The sequence below is a fragment of the Megascapheus bottae genome, chromosome 2, assembly GCF_031878675.1.
Source record: "Megascapheus bottae isolate mThoBot1 chromosome 2, mThoBot2.hap1, whole genome shotgun sequence".
Taxonomy (NCBI): domain Eukaryota; kingdom Metazoa; phylum Chordata; class Mammalia; order Rodentia; family Geomyidae; genus Megascapheus; species Megascapheus bottae.
In genome coordinates, this window is record NC_143510.1 from 56,020,818 (window position 1) to 56,037,487 (window position 16,670).

The window sequence follows — 16,670 nt, forward strand, 5'->3', positions numbered from 1 at the left end:
GATTAGAACTATTAGAAATACGTACTTGTATTTGTACTGAATATATACATATTATCTCGATTACTTAAAATCTATAGTATAACAGTTATTTACACAGTATTTACATTTCATTACTTACTTTATATTAAGATAATTTGACATAAACAGGATGCTGTATGTAGGCAATATACAGTATCTACCTAGATTATTGCATTTCCATTGACAAATACTAAGCTATGTATATGAATATTAATATATTCACATAAACACTGGAATATATTCATGATAGTTGAAAATATGTACATAGTAAATGAACTTGGCAAACTTTTACCAAACACCTCAGCTTAGCTTAGCCATCCTTGAAAGTGGAACAGCTAAACATTGGCCTCCAGTTGGACAAAGTTCATGTATATGTAGCCTATTTTATATTAAAAATATTGAATAGCTCATGTAAACACTCAGAGGGACATTTTGTAAATAAGTGTATAAAAACACAAGCAAAGATACATGATCCAAAAATACTAGCACTGTAGAGAATCCATTATTCCCCCTCATGAAATAGGGTGGTGAGGTGGAAGTTGGATGCTGTCTCTGGCTTTTGCTTTCCAGCATCTTAGAATCATGATCACATATCAATCACCCAAGAAAAGATTAAATTTTGAAGTCGTTTCTCCTGAATGCATAGTTTTCATATCATTATAAAATGAAAAATAAAATAAGTGGAAGATCATTTGTGTATATGCATGTAGCTAGAAGTATATGCTTATACACCTACATAGATTATCTCAACAGTGATGGTGTCATAAATTATGAGCTATTTTGCTCCTTTTCTCTGCATAGATGGAGAGAGTAAATAGGTGAAGAGCTGAACCCTTAAGACTCGGATCCCAAAGTCTTTGAACTCCTGAGGCTTAAACTGGGCTTTCACCTTGGGCGCCCCAGTGACTTAGTAGCAAGCTGCTAATTCCATGGCTCTGAGTGTTGGCTGCCAGGTACCTCAAGACTCAGGCACTATAGGTACCTTGGTTGCAACTCCTCCTATGGTTGGGGCTGGAAATCCCCCACTATGTCAACCTCGTGTTCTCTTCAGTCTTGAGCTTAACAGGCTGTTCTCATCAGTCTTACCATTTCTGGCCTGTCCTTGTTTACACATTTCCTCCTCATCTTACACCTCATCTCACAGTCTTCTTCCGCAAACTCTTTACAGACTTCTTTACTTCCTGTGAGACGCCGCTCCTGGGCATGGCTAGGCTGTCAGCTCTGGATGGCTTGCTCTTTTGAGCAAAACAGCACAGCCTTCTCTACTCTTTATATCCTTAACGAAAACAAAAAAGCAGTGAATCCTTGAAGGATATTCACTGGCATGTAATATTGTAACACAGGAATAGATAGCAACTGATACTGATGCAGACAGTCAGGCCTGCACTGTAGATATCATGGTGGCACGAGAAAGAGGGCCCTGACACCAAACTCTTCTACCATGTCTGGAGCAGCTGTGGGCAGAGCCACCTGAAGAGTCTGAGTTTAAAGTTATGTCTGAGCCTCTGGGACTGAAGTTTTTCTGAATAGCTGTGAGGTATCTAAAAACACCCTTAATTTGTTATGGATAATAACAGCAAAGGTGTGACCGCTCAACCGTTTCCAGAGAATGACAAGAGCTGAATTTGAAGCTGCCCCAAATGGAACTTCAGGAGAAGCAGGCTTGTATCTCACTGCCCTGCTGGACTCAGCAGACTCTGACACAATTGTAATTGTTCAGGGTATAGCCATCTGCTCTGTCGGCCCAGAGACTGTCCTTTGGATCATTGCCAAGCCAAAACAGCAACCACTTTGGTTGAAGGGTTTGGAGGTGGGAAATTCTCGTTAATTAAGCAACTTGCCAGGTCCCTTCATTCATTAACAACAACAACAACAACAACAGCGACAAAATGTAACAAAAATAACAATGGTAAGAGTTGCATAGAAGAATGACCTATCATAAAACAACGCTTAAAATCTTAAGCCTAGCTAAATGCACTCAGACAATATTGGGCCCTTCTAATCTGTCTCATTTTGAAGATGTTTTTCAGTTAATCAACCAGCTAATGATTTGATCACCCTAACAATTATAAAACTGCAAAAATATATTTTAGCCACAGGAAAACTTTTACAAATGATTATCCCCTTTTAAGGATACATAAGATATGCAAACTTCATAAGACAAGACTCATTAAATCTCCCCATTTTACAGGGGAAGAAAGCAATTTAATTTGTATGAAGTTCTCTCATCTAGCAAGGAAATATATCATATGATTTCTCCACTATAGTACTTGGTAACTCTAGCTTTCGTTGCAATGGGAAACAACCTTTCTAAATATTTCAGCATAAAATACTTGAATGATTTGGATAATCATGTTAGGAGCTCTCTCTTGGATATAGCGGTATTTCTCAACAATTAATATGTCATTTCTATTTTCTCCCATAAAATTGAATTTCTTCAAAGATTAGGATAGTGAGTAATATGAAACCACTAGTTCTCCAGAATTCAACTGTATTGACCACCTCTATCTATATCTAACGTCACAAAATTTATATATAATTGATTTCATATACAATATATTATATATTATAGCAACATACATGTACATATATTCAAGACGTTTTTAGACACATAGGGCTCACCAAAATTGAACCAAGAGGATACGAATAACATAAACAGAGCAATAACACAAAATGAGATGTTAGGAGTAATGAGACTCAAAAAAAGAAAGCATAGGGCCAGGAGTTTGGCCTAGTGGTAGAGTGCTTGCCTAGCATTCATGAAGACAGGGGTTTGATTCCTCAGTACCACATACATAGAAATGATGCTGTGGCTCAAGTGGTAGAGCTCTAGCCTTGAGAAAGCCCAAGGACAGTGCCCAGGCCCTGAATTCAAGGCCCACCAGTGGCAAAAATAAAAAAATAAATAATGCCTAGGATTGCACAGATACAATGCATGTGTGAATTCAGACCTTTGAAGAAGAATTAACATTAATGTTTCTCAAGATATTTCCTAAAGTAGAAGAAAAGGAACAATACAAAATTTACCCTATGAAGATAGAGTTAACTTATTATAAAAATAATGCAAGAACACAACAGCAATCAAAAAAACCCCTTAAGAATAGTTTCCCTAATGAATATAGATACAAAATTTCACAATAAAATACTTGTCAACCACATTCAGGAGCGCATTAGAAAAAATCACACAACACGACCAAGTTGGTTTGGTTCAGGGATTTCAAGGATGGTTCCACATATGCAAATCAGGAAGTGCTACACAGCACACACAAAAAAATAAAATCAGAACGAAACATGACATAACTGTGTGTGTGTGTGTGTGTGTGTGTGTGTGTGTGTGTGTCATGGGGCGTGAATTGTGCACAGGTGTTGTCCCTGAGCTCTTCAGCACAAGGCTATCACTCTACCCTCAAGCTGAGCCCCATTTCCTGTTTTCTAGAGGTTAATTGGAGATAAGAGTCTCAGATCCTTTTGTGCCCAGGCTGGCTTTGAACTTTGACCCTCAGATCTCAGCCTCCTAATTAGGATTACAGGAGTGAGCCACCACATCTGGCTTACTTAACTATTTTAATAGTTACAGGAAAAGCCCCTGAAATATTCAGTATTCCATCATAAGAAATGTCCTAGGCAAAATTGAAATAGATACATGTGTGTTGCTAACTGCGACCAAGAACCAGCTGAAAAACTGGGAAATGTGAGAGGATAGGAAAGGGGACATCAGTGTAGTGCTCACCTGACTCACTGAATCTGAGGTCCCAGTGTCACGCCATTTTATTCAGTTTAGGGCATTGATATCTTGAAGTTACAACCATCAACATGATACATAGCTTGTGTACAAGTCTTGATTCCTGACCCTAGGAAATAGAGGAAATCAGTACATACTCCAACATTAATAAAGACTTTCTTCTTACCTATAATGTCTCAGATGTTATAACCTAAGCACTTCACACATAGGATAGGAACTTGGACCTTTGTTTTGCCTTGATCTTTTCCAAGGCCAGCTCCTTTCAGGTCTCACAACTTGGCTTCAGAGTTCCCTACATATATGTCTTATCAGAATTAAAGCTTCACATGACAAACCTATACCCAGCATTGTGCTAAATTATAGAAAAATTGAGATCAAGAATAAGATAAATGGGCTTACTTTCTCCACTCATATTATATACAACTTGAAAATATACGAAAAGAGCCTATTTTGTGTGTTATTAGATAAAAATCCTGTAAAAATTTCATACTGAGGCTCTGAAGAGGCAGATCTATCTAACTGGTAGATCTCATTCTAGTAGAGATATAAAGAATTTTTACATAATAAATGCAATACTTCAACATATACAGTTTACATACCACAGGACAAAAAAGAACAAACAATTTTAATACAGTATGTCTGCATGAAACTGCCTGTGAATCCCTAGATCCTGAAATGTATGTAATTTCTCTCTATTTTCCATTTTTCTTAGTGTCCTAATTTCTGGAACTGAGTGAACTTGACTCAGTTCCCAAGAGATAAATCTTGAGCATTTAGAAATGTCTGTTTCTTTGGGAACTGAAATAAAAGTTCTGCCTCACCTGAGAAAAAACTTCTGTTGCTTTCTTAAAGATACTCTATTTCCTTTGTATCTACAGATTCTTTTGTTTTAAGGTATCACTAATCTAAAACGCATTGCTAGTGTGAATATTAATGGATTATAGCTGATTCAGTTATTTTAAGGTAAAAAATTGACTAGCATGCTATCTAAAATATAATTAGCACTTTCTTCCTTATATGTAAATAAGCAAAGACAAGTAAACTCCTGGGTCTCATTATAATTGTTTTTCTTTTGATGTAACAGGGGAAAAATTCTGTGTCATCTTATTTGGAAAAGAAATAATCATACCATTGGAACACTGATTTTTACCTTTAAACTTAGAGAGGATAAAATCTGGTTATTGAAAAATCTTTTTAATTCTTTCTGTTCCCACTTCATTTCATAGAATCTCATCACTGATTCAGTGTTGTCGTGGTCTTTAAGACAGAATGGAGGCACTTTGTTTTATTGTTCATGTTTAAACTTCTTTATGAACTGCTTCTAAAATCTGTGTGCCAGACTTCAAATAGTTTGAAATAAATGACTTTGGGTGAACAACCTGAAGTGTCATATTATTGAATCTGAGCACCACAGAAGAAGGAATCCATTATCATATGAACTATTCATGTTCATTAAGATAATGTATTTGTAAAAAGCAATAAACTGGTATAATAATGTTATGTAGAGGGCCTGAGAAACTTCTAGATGTAAGAAAATGCTGTTAACTTTACCAACCAAATCTATTCATATGAATAATATAGTTTAAAATTCAATATTGATAGTTACATTCTGCTTTGGTAAGTAAAAACAATTCTCATTATTTTGTATAATATGTTTTCTGCTTCCCAAACATCCAGAAGGTCAGGCCCATCCAGACACAAGACACTTTTAGAACCCAAAACAGACCTGACCAGAAAAGGACATCCCACCGCCACATTATAATCTGTACAGGATCAATAGAGACCAAAGAAAGGATCCTAAAAAAAGCTAGGGAGAAGAGAACAATTACCTACAAAGGAAAACCAATCAGAAAAACCACAGATTTCTCAGCAGAAACCATGCAAGCAAGAAGAGATTGGAAGGATATATGTCATACCCTTAAGACAAACAACTACCAACCAAGAATACTGTACCCAGCTAAGCTCTCATAACTGAGGGAACAACAAAAATCTTCCATTCCAAGGAAAATTTGCAACATTACATAGCAACCAAAGAGGGTTACAGAAAATTCTCGAATGGGGTAGAACATTGAAAAGAAACACAGATGTGGTACTGACAAAGAAATGGCACCTAAAAATCATACCAGCTATGTACCGTAAGAATTGCCAAGCCACAGGCCATAATGAAAGCTTTTAAAAATGGCAGGAACTAGTAAATATCTTTCAATCCTAACTCTCAATATCAGTGGACTTAATTCTCCAACTAAATGGCATAGACTGTCTAGTTGGATCAAAAAGCAGGATCCATCATTCTGCTGTCTTCAAGAGACACATCTTGCCCCCCAAAAAGTATATTTTTTGAAAGTGAGAAGTTGGAATAAAGTTTATCAAGCTAACGACCCCCATAAACAGGTTGGAGTTGCCAACCTCAAACTAAAATTAGAGAGAAAAGTCAAAGAAGGTTATTACATACTAATAAAGGGATCTCTCCTCCAGGAGGACATAGCCATCCTAAATATCTACACACCTAATCCCGGAGCACCGAACTTCATCAAGCAACTTTACTTTCACTAAAACCACACATAGATTGAAACACAGTGATTGTTGGTGACTTTAACACACCACTCTCACCTATGGACAGATCAACCAGGAAAAAACTCAACAGAGAAACCTCAGAATCGAACAACTGTATAGAACAATTAGATCGAATAGACATCTGCAGATTATTTTACCTAGCTACATCACAATATAAATTTTTTTCAGCAAAACATGGAACATTTTCCAAAATAGACCACATTTTAGGGCATAAAGCAAACCTGTGCAAAATTCAGAAACACTGAAATTATTACCTACATTCTCTCAGACCACAAAGGCATCAAATTGGAACTGAACACCAATCTCCACCAACGAAAACCCTGTAACTCATGGAGATTGAACAACACATTGTTGAATCACCAATGGGTCATAGAGGAGATCAGAACAGAAATTCAACAGTACATGAAATTTAACAATAAGGAGCACACAAAATAGCAACTCCCTTGGGATACGGCAAAGGGGGTACTCAGAGGAAAATTTATATATCTGAATGCTTACATTAACAAACTGGGAAAATCTCAAAACAACAATTTAATGTTGCACCTTAATCTCTGGGAAAAAGAACAACAAACCAACCATAACGACACTAGAAGAAAGCAAATTATTAAAATCAAAGCAGAACTAAATGAATTGGAGTTCAAAAAAACTATAGAAAGAATCAATGAAACAAACAGTTGCTTCTTGGAAAAATTAACAAAATTGACAGACCCTTAGCAAATCTTACCAAAAAAAGAAGGGAGCACACCCAAATGCACAAAATCACAGATGAGAATGGTAATATCACAACTGAAATTACCAAGATCTAGAGCATCATAAAGGAACACTTTTCAAACCTTTCTGCCAACAAATTTGAGAATCTAGAAGAAATGGATGAATTTCTAGCCAATATTAACATACCCACTCTGAACCAAGAAGACCTAACCCAAATAAATACGCCTATTTCAAGCACTGAAATAGAAATGGCAATAAGAGACTTTCTACCAAAGAAAAGCCCAGGGCCAGATGGATTCACAGCTGAATTCTATAAGGTCGTCAAAGCAGAGCTCATACCAATATTCCTCAAGCTCTTCAACGAAATTGAAAACGAAGGCTCTTTGCCAAAATCATTCTACGAAGCCAGTATAACCCTCATCCCCAAACCAGACAGAGATTCATCAAAGAAAGAGAACTATAGACCCATTTCTTGATGAATATTGATGCAAAACTTCTCAACAAGATACTGGCCAACCGTCTTCAGTAACTCATAAAAAAATTATACACTATGATCAAACAGGATTCATCACAGGGATGCAATGCTGCAAAGCTAGTTCAACATATGCAAATCAATTAATATAATTCAACACATCAACAGGAGCAAGGACAAAAATCACATGATTGTCTCAATAGATGCAGAAAAAGCATTTAACAAGATACAACACACCTTTATGCTAAAAGCTCTGGAGAAACTAGGAATCCATGGAATATTCCTCAGTATAATAAAGACTGTGTATGGCAAACCCACAGTTAACATTATTAATGTAAAAAGACTAAAGCCATTTCCTTTAAAATCAGGAATGAGACAAGAATGCCCACTCCCTCCACTCCTCTTTAACATAGTATTAGAATTCCTAGCCAGAGCAATAAGGCAAGAATAAAGGGGATCCAAATAGGAAAAGAGGAAGTGAAACTTTTCCTCTTTGCAGATGACATGATTCTGTATTTAAAGAACCCTAGAGACTCCACTCCTAAGCTGCTTGAGCTGATTCAAAACTTTGGAACTGTAGCAGGGTATAAAATTATCGCTCAAATATCAACTGCTTTCCTCTATGCCAATAGTGGGAGGAATGAGGCAACAATCAGGAAAGCAACTCCTTTTGTGATAGCCTCAAATAAAATAAAGTACCTAGGAATTAACTAAGAATGTAAAGGACCTTTTTGATGTAAACTTTAAAACACAGAAAAAGGAAGTTAAAGTAGAACTGAGGAAATGGAAAAACCTCCCACGGTCCTGGATTGGAAGAATTAACAAAGTGAAAATGGCAGCCTTGCCAAGGGGTATCTAAAATTCACTTCCATCCCCATCGATATTCCAATGTCATTCTTTAAAGAAATAGAAGAGGCAATCCAAAATTTTATATGGAATAATAAAAAACCCCGTATAGCAAAAACAATTCTTAGCAGAAAGAACAGCGCCGGAAGAATTTCAATTCCAAACTTCAGACTCTATTACAGAGCTATAATTGTCAAAACAGCTTGGTACTGGCACAAGAACAGGCCTGAAGACCAATGGAAAGACTTAGAAAAAATCATATTAAGTGAAGTAAGCCAGACTCAAAGGAACATAGATTCAATCGTTTCCCACATTGGTCATCATCAGTACAAACCTTGGGCTCTCCTAGCAGAGATTTATAGTAGAACAAAACTTAGATACATAAGGTGATATAGTATGATGCTAAAGAAAGGACCTCCAGGATATAGAAACAAAAGCCATAAAAAGAGTGATTGTTGTCCTTAGTAGACTATGTTATCTCTCATCTCTTTTGCTGTCCCTTGGTTATCTCATATTGTTACAGTATTTTACCTTGTTATCCGACATATTGTATATATTTGTATTTGGTTATTTGAAATCAGATAGGGAAGGGGGGATTACAAGATGAGGGGTGGGGATGGGGGATGGAAATGGGTACCAAGACATGAGAAAGGGTATCAATGTATGTGAAGTAATGCACCTTCTGTCTGGTGAATATAATGTAACCCTTCTATTAATTACAATAAAATATATGGAGCAAAAAGAAATATACCACTTACTTATGCATTTGTTTTGGTACACACATAATATGTAATGATAATATATACATATATTTAAATGTCTTTCTAATGAAGCAAGTATCCATGTTTCTCCATGGTATAATTGAGAAAATCCATGATTAACAAAACAAAAAATGATAATAGATTTTCTGCTCATAAATGTAGTTTATACTCTGTAATATAGAAAAAGTTTGCACATCAGAAACATAAATAAAATAAACAATACAGAAAGCAAATAAAACAGAATAAATAACTGAATAAAACAGAATAAATAAAACAATGTAAAATAATCTATAATCACTTTGTACTCTTCTATTGCTAAAGCTTTTTATGTTTCTTTTAATCTATGTATACTTGGCTTATAAATTTAAAACTTTACCTTTGTATATTTTCTAATAATCAAATCTGGAATCATAAGACATGGTTTAATTTTAGATTTTTGAAAATTTTCGCATGGTTCTCTTACATAAAGTCTAAATAATTATTTGATTATGGGCACCAGTCAGATTATTGGTTACTTTTAGTACTTTTTCCTCATGTCCTCCAGAATGAAGATGAACTGAACTCTTTGAATTTTCTCTTGATGACACGATATCAAAAACAGATCAGATAAAAACATAGCCTTCCGAGAATGCAGTAAAAACTAGTAAACTTTGGAGTCTAGCACATAAAAAAATTGTGATGTATCTTCATTAAAGTTTTATATATTAACAATAAAATGTAGCATGACAAGAACATGGCTTTGTTCATAAAACCAACTTCAGTGCAGGTTCTTGTTATAGCTCAAGAAAGATATATGAACAGTTTGAAGAAAATTACAGGAATAAATCTTTCTTGGCTGTCCCTAGAATTCTGTGAATGGTTATAAAACAAGGACACACAATGAAGAAAATGGTAAGGAAGGTGAAGTAGCAAGTCCTGTGAATTTTTTGATATAACTATCAGTGTCATTATTTGCCTTCATTAGATTCTATCATGTGATGGGCACTCAATACAGCACAGGCCACACCTAAAATTTCTTGATAAACCAAGGATAGAATTTAAATTTTAGTAATCATTTCTATTGTAGTGATGGGATTAGAAGTTTGAAATAATGCTACATGTATCAAAAGTATTTCTACACTATACCTTGGAGCAAGTACTGGAGTTAATAGAATTGTTGATTCTGGAAAATTGTTTTCTTCATTTACCTATAGCTTTAACAATCTTTTTTCCCTTCAAGTTTTTGGGAAGTGAATTTTTGATATCTGACTTTTACATACTATTTTCTTAACATGATTCAACACACCAACAGGAGCAAGGACAAAAATCACATGATTGTCTCAATAGATGCGGAAAAGGCATTTGACAAGATGCAACTCCCCTTTATGTTAAAAGCTCTGGAGAAACTAGGAATCCATGGAACATTCCTCAATATAATTAAGGCTGTGTATGACAAAACCACAGCTAGTATTATACTTAATGGAGAAAAGCTAAAGCCATTCCCCCTAAAATCAGGAATGAGACACTCTCTCCACTCCTCTCTAACATAGTATTAGAATTCCTAGCCAGTGCAATAAGGGAAGAAGCAAGCACAAAGGGGGTCCAATAGGGAAAGAGGAAGTAAAACTATCCCTCTTTGCAGACAACATGCTTTTGTATTTTAAGAACCTTATAGACTCCACTCCTTGAGCTGATTCAAAACTTTGGAAAAGTAGCAGGGTATAAAATTAACCCTCAAAAATCAACTGCCTTCCTCTATGCCAACAGTGAGAGGAATGAGGCAACAAACAGGAAAGCAACTCCTTTCACAATAGCCTCAAAGAAAATAAAGTACCTAGGAATTAGCTTAACTAAGAATGTAAAAGACCTTTTTTATGAAAACTTTAAAATCCTGAAAAAGGAAATTAAAGCAGAACTAAGGAAATGGAAAAACCTTCCATGCTCCTGGATTGGAAGAATCAACATTGTGAAAATGACAATCTTGCAAAGGGCTATCTACAAATTCAACGCAATACCCATCAACATCCCAATGTCATTCTTTAAAGAAATAGAAGAGGCAATCCAAAATTTCATATGGAATAATAAAAGACTCCGTATAGCAAAAACACTTCTTAGCAGAAAGAACAGCGCTGGAGGAATTTCAATTCCAAACTTCAGACTATATTACAGAGCTATAATTATCGAAACAACTTGGTACTGGCACAAGAACAGGCTTGAAGACCAATGGAATAGAACTGAGGACCCAGATATTAAACCACAGACCTATAGTCACCTAATCTTTGACAAGGGAGCCAAAAAAATAGAATGGAAGAAAGACAGCCTCTTCAATAAGTTGTGCTGGCAGAACTGGTTAAGCATCTGCAGAAAACTAAAGTTGGATCCTCCTTTGTCACCCTGTACTTGAATTAACTCCAAATGAATCAAAGACCTGGACGTAAAAGCTGACACACTGAAAACTTTACAAGAAGGAATAGGAGATACACTAGACCTCTTTAGTACAGGTCAAAACTTTCTTAATAAGGACCAAGAATCACAACAAATCAGAGAAAGGCTGGATAAGTGGGACTGCATTAAACTGCAGAGCTTTTGTATGGCAAAGGACATAGCTAGTAAATTAATTAGGAAGCCTACAGAGTGGGAGAAGATCTTCACCAACCAAACAACGGACAAAGGCCTCATATCTAAAATATATCAACATCTCAAAAAATTGAATCAATCCAAAACTAATCCCCAAAGTAACAACCATCCCATTAAAAGATGGGCCAACGACTTAAAGAGAGTCTTCTCTGAAGAAGAAACAAAAATGGCTTATAGACACATGAAGAAATGCTCAACATCTCTGGTCATAAAAGAAATGCAAATCAAAACAACTCTAAGATTCTACCTCACTCCAGTTAGAATGGCCAGGATCAAGAAAACGAATAACAACAGATGCTGGAGGGGATGTGGCCAGGAGGGATCACTACTACACTGTTGGTGGGAGTGCAAACTCCTTCAACCACTATGGAAAGCAATATGGCAGTGCCTCAAAAGGCTAAACGTAGAGCTCCCCTATGACCCAGCAATTCCATTACTTGGAATTTACCCAATCATCCAGAAACTAGGGCATACTAAATCCACTACCACAACAATGTTCATTGCAGCATTATTCACCATAGCAAAAATATGGAACCAACCTAGATGTCCCTCAGTTGATGAGTGGATCAACAAGTTGTGGTATTTGTACACAATGGAATTCTGTGCTGCTGGAAGAAAGAATGACATTGCCCCATTTGTTAGGAAATGGAAAGACTTAGAAAAGATCATATTAAGTGAAGTAAGCCAGACTCAAAGGAACTTAGGCTCAATGGTTCCCCTCATTTGTCATAATCAGTAGAAACCTTGGGCTCTACTAGCAGAGATCTGCAATAGAGCAAAACCTTGATACATAAGGCCATATAGTATGAAGCTAATGGAAAAGACCTCCAAGATATTGAAACAAAAGCCATACACTGAATGATTGTTTTCCTTAATGTACTATGTTATCTCTCATCTCTTTTGCTATCCCTTGGTTATCTCATATTGTTATAGTATCTCACTTTATTATCTGATATATTGGATTTATTTGTATTTGGTTATTTGAAATTGGATGGGGAAGGAGGGAAAACAAAGACGGGGGGGGTGGAGGGGAGGGTAATGGGGACCAAGACATATGACAGTGTATCAATATATGTGAATTAATGCACCTTCTATCTGGCAAATATCATGTAACCCTTTTATTAACTACCATTAAAAAAATAAATTAAAAAAGATAGGAGCTGGCGGAATAAAATACATTCAAAAGAAGGAGCAAAATATATCTTACCTGCTCTAACATACTAACTTTACAGTAATAAAATTGCTTTATATAATATGTTTTATAGGAAAATCATCTTTTCAGAGGACCGAGATTAAACAGAACGTTTATCAAGATACTCAAGCCAATCGATTCAAATATCCACATGTACAAAAATGCATATTTTCAAATCTGAAACAAATAGGACCTAACTTTATATGATCATGACCATTATTCTTTCCTATAATCTATCTGGTGGGTTTAGGTTTTTGCCCCTCTATTGTCTGACAGACTACTCCTACATGCTGCTAAGTTTGCAATCTCCTAGCTCTAGCTTAAGTCCCTCATTCCTTTAACAGAGTAAGGGTATTTCATTACACAGTTTCTTTGTAAATATCACCACAAATGCAGTCATCTCTCTGTATGCTTTATTTTCTATAAAAGGCATAAAGATGGGAACATATGCAATTCTAACATATTTTTAAATCCCTTTGTTTAATGTTTTGGGAAACATGTGCATTGATGGTCATTAACTGTACATCTGCTCCAAAGCCCCATCCACAGGCTGATTACTGAAAAAGGAAGTTTTCTAAACTATATCCCATGACTCAGTGGAATATTGGTAAAGTGTTTTAGTTCCTCACTGCCATTTAAAATGTCCATATGGGGTTGTCAGTACAGCTTTTGAAATGTAACAAATTAATATATTTACCTCCTTTTATTTGTGGACAGATGGCATGAATAGGACTGCATGATTTACTGAGCCCAGCTATTCAGGGCAGACTTATAGCACAGGATTTGCTCTCTAGTCTCTGTTGCTCTCCCATGGCTGGCTCCCTGCTTCAGTTAGAAGCTAGGAATTTAACTTCTGGTTTCCATTCTGATGAGTCAACAGGTCACATACAAGTTATGCAAAAACATATCCCTCAAAGACGATCCCCATCCCCAATTTTCAGTTCTAACAAGAGCAATTAAGAGCTCAACTGCTTTATCACACTTAAGAGGGAAGTAATTATTTTAGTCCATTAGTTAGAATATTAAAATTTGGGAGAGGAATGAAAAGATTTATTCCCTGGTATAATCAAGTAAATGCTATTTAAAATGTTGCTTATTTCCTTAATCTGCAAAAACACATGCCTCATAATGCACATGATTTACAAAAAAGACAATGCTCTCAGACTGTGTTGGCTCACACCTGTAATACAAAATACTCAGGAAGCTGAGATCTGAGGATTGTGTTTCAAAGTCAGACAGAAAAGACCCCCTGACACTCTTACCTACAATTAACCACTCAAAAATCAGAAATGAAAGAGCACTAGCTTTGAGCAAGTAAGCTCAGGGACAGTGCCCCAAAAAAGATTCAGTGCACTAAGCATGTAGTTTAAATCCATATACTAGATCTCATTTAACATTTAATTGGAGGAGAGCTACCAGTGAAAAGTTGTTGCTTGAATAACCATGATATGTAATTTGAAATGTCATCATTGTTAACAAGCCTGTTTATACTCACAATACTAAACTATTTCTTAGCTACAGTTGCTTTAGTTAGGTTTAGTAAGGATTTTGCTTGATTTGGTAACCTACATTAATTATGACAAGTGAAATGCATTATTATAACATGTATCTGAAAGGTTTTTATTTTTTTACTTTTTATGACTTAAAAAATTTTGTATTTCCCGCACCTCTTTTTTCCATTCTTCCTGGTCTTTTTCCTTTCTTTCTTTTTTATTGTAAGCATAATGTAGAATGGTTACATTTACATTGGTCATGTAGTAGGTGCATTACTTCTGATGCATTGATACCCCTTTTCATGTTTTTGTCCCCATTTCCTTCCATTTCCCTCTCCTCACCCCTCCCAAACATTTTGTTTTCCCCCTTTCCTTTCCTATTTCAAATGATCAAATAAATATATATATATATATATAATATATCAGGTAACAAAGTCAGATACAGTAACAATATGAGATTAACATAAGGGCAGAAAGAAGAGAAGAGAAATAACATAGTACATTAAGAACAATCACTCAAAATAAAGCTCTTCTTTCCATATCCTAGAGATCCTTTTATTTAGTCTCATCCTATATGACCTTATGTACCTAGGTTTTGAGCTATTGTAATCCTTTGCTAGGAGAGTCCTAGATGTGTACTAATTATTATAAATGTTTTCTTTAAAAAACAGAATGTCTTTACAAAACCAAAGAAGTCATTGATAGGGTAAGCTCGTGTCTGAGAACAATCCGTATTGCCTCAAAGAATAGAAATCTAACTTTGGGAGGAATTACATTTCCTGAAACTGAGCTTGGCATTTGGGGTAGATCTTTGGCCTTGCACCCCGCACACTGTACCACAGTTTTAGATTTCTTTTTTTTCATATATTTTTATTGTAATTAATGGAAGGGTTACATGATAATTGCCTGATAGATAGTGCATTAATTTCCATACATTGATACCCTTTCACATGTCTTGGTCCCCATTACCCTCCCCTCCACCCCCCCCCGTCTTGGTTTTCCCTCCTTCCCCATCCAATTTCAAATAACCAAATACAAATAAATCCAATATATCAGATAATAAAGTGAGATACTATAACAATATGAGATAACCAAGGGATAGCAAAAGAGATGAGAGATAACATAGTACATTAAGGAAAACAATCATTCAGTGTATGGCTTTTGTTTCAATATCTTGGAGGTCTTTTCCATTAGCTTCATACTATATGGCCTTATGTATCAAGGTTTTGCTCTATTGCAGATCTCTGCTAGTAGAGCCCAAGGTTTCTACTGATTATGACAAATGAGGGGAACCATTGAGCCTAAGTTCCTTTGAGTCTGGCTTACTTCACTTAATATGATCTTTTCTAAGTCTTTCCATTTCCTAACAAATGGGGCAATGTCATTCTTTCTTCCAGCAGCACAGAATTCCATTGTGTACAAATACCACAACTTGTTGATCCACTCATCAACTGAGGGACATCTAGGTTGGTTCCATATTTTTGCTATGGTGAATAATGCTGCAATGAACATTGTTGTGGTAGTGGATTTAGTATGCCCTAGTTTCTGGATGATTGGGTAAATTCCAAGTAATGGAATTGCTGGGTCATAGGGGAGCTCTACGTTTAGCCTTTTGAGGCACTGCCATATTGCTTTCCATAGTGGTTGAAGGAGTTTGCACTCCCACCAACAGTGTAGTAGTGATCCCTCCTGGCCACATCCCCTCCAGCATCTGTTGTTATTCGTTTTCTTGATCCTGGCCATTCTAACTGGAGTGAGGTAGAATCTTAGAGTTGTTTTGATTTGCATTTCTTTTATGACCAGAGATGTTGAGCATTTCTTCATGTGTCTATAAGCCATTTTTGTTTCTTCTTCAGAGAAGACTCTCTTTAAGTCGTTGGCCCATCTTTTAATGGGATGGTTGTTACTTTGGGGATTAGTTTTGGATTGATTCAATTTTTTGAGATGTTGATATATTTTAGATATGAGGCCTTTGTTCGTTGTTTGGTTGGTGAAGATCTTCTCCCACTCTGTAGGCTTCCTAATTAATTTACTAGCTATGTCCTTTGCCATACAAAAGCTTTGCAGTTTAATGCAGTCCCACTTATCCAGCCTTTCTCTGATTTGTTGTGATTCTTGGTCCTTATTAAGAAAGTTTTGACCTGTACTAAGGAGGTCTAGTGTATCTCCTATTCCTTCTTGTAAAGTTTTCAGTGTGTCGGCTTTTACGTCCAGGTCTTTGATCCATTTGGAGTTAATTCAAGTA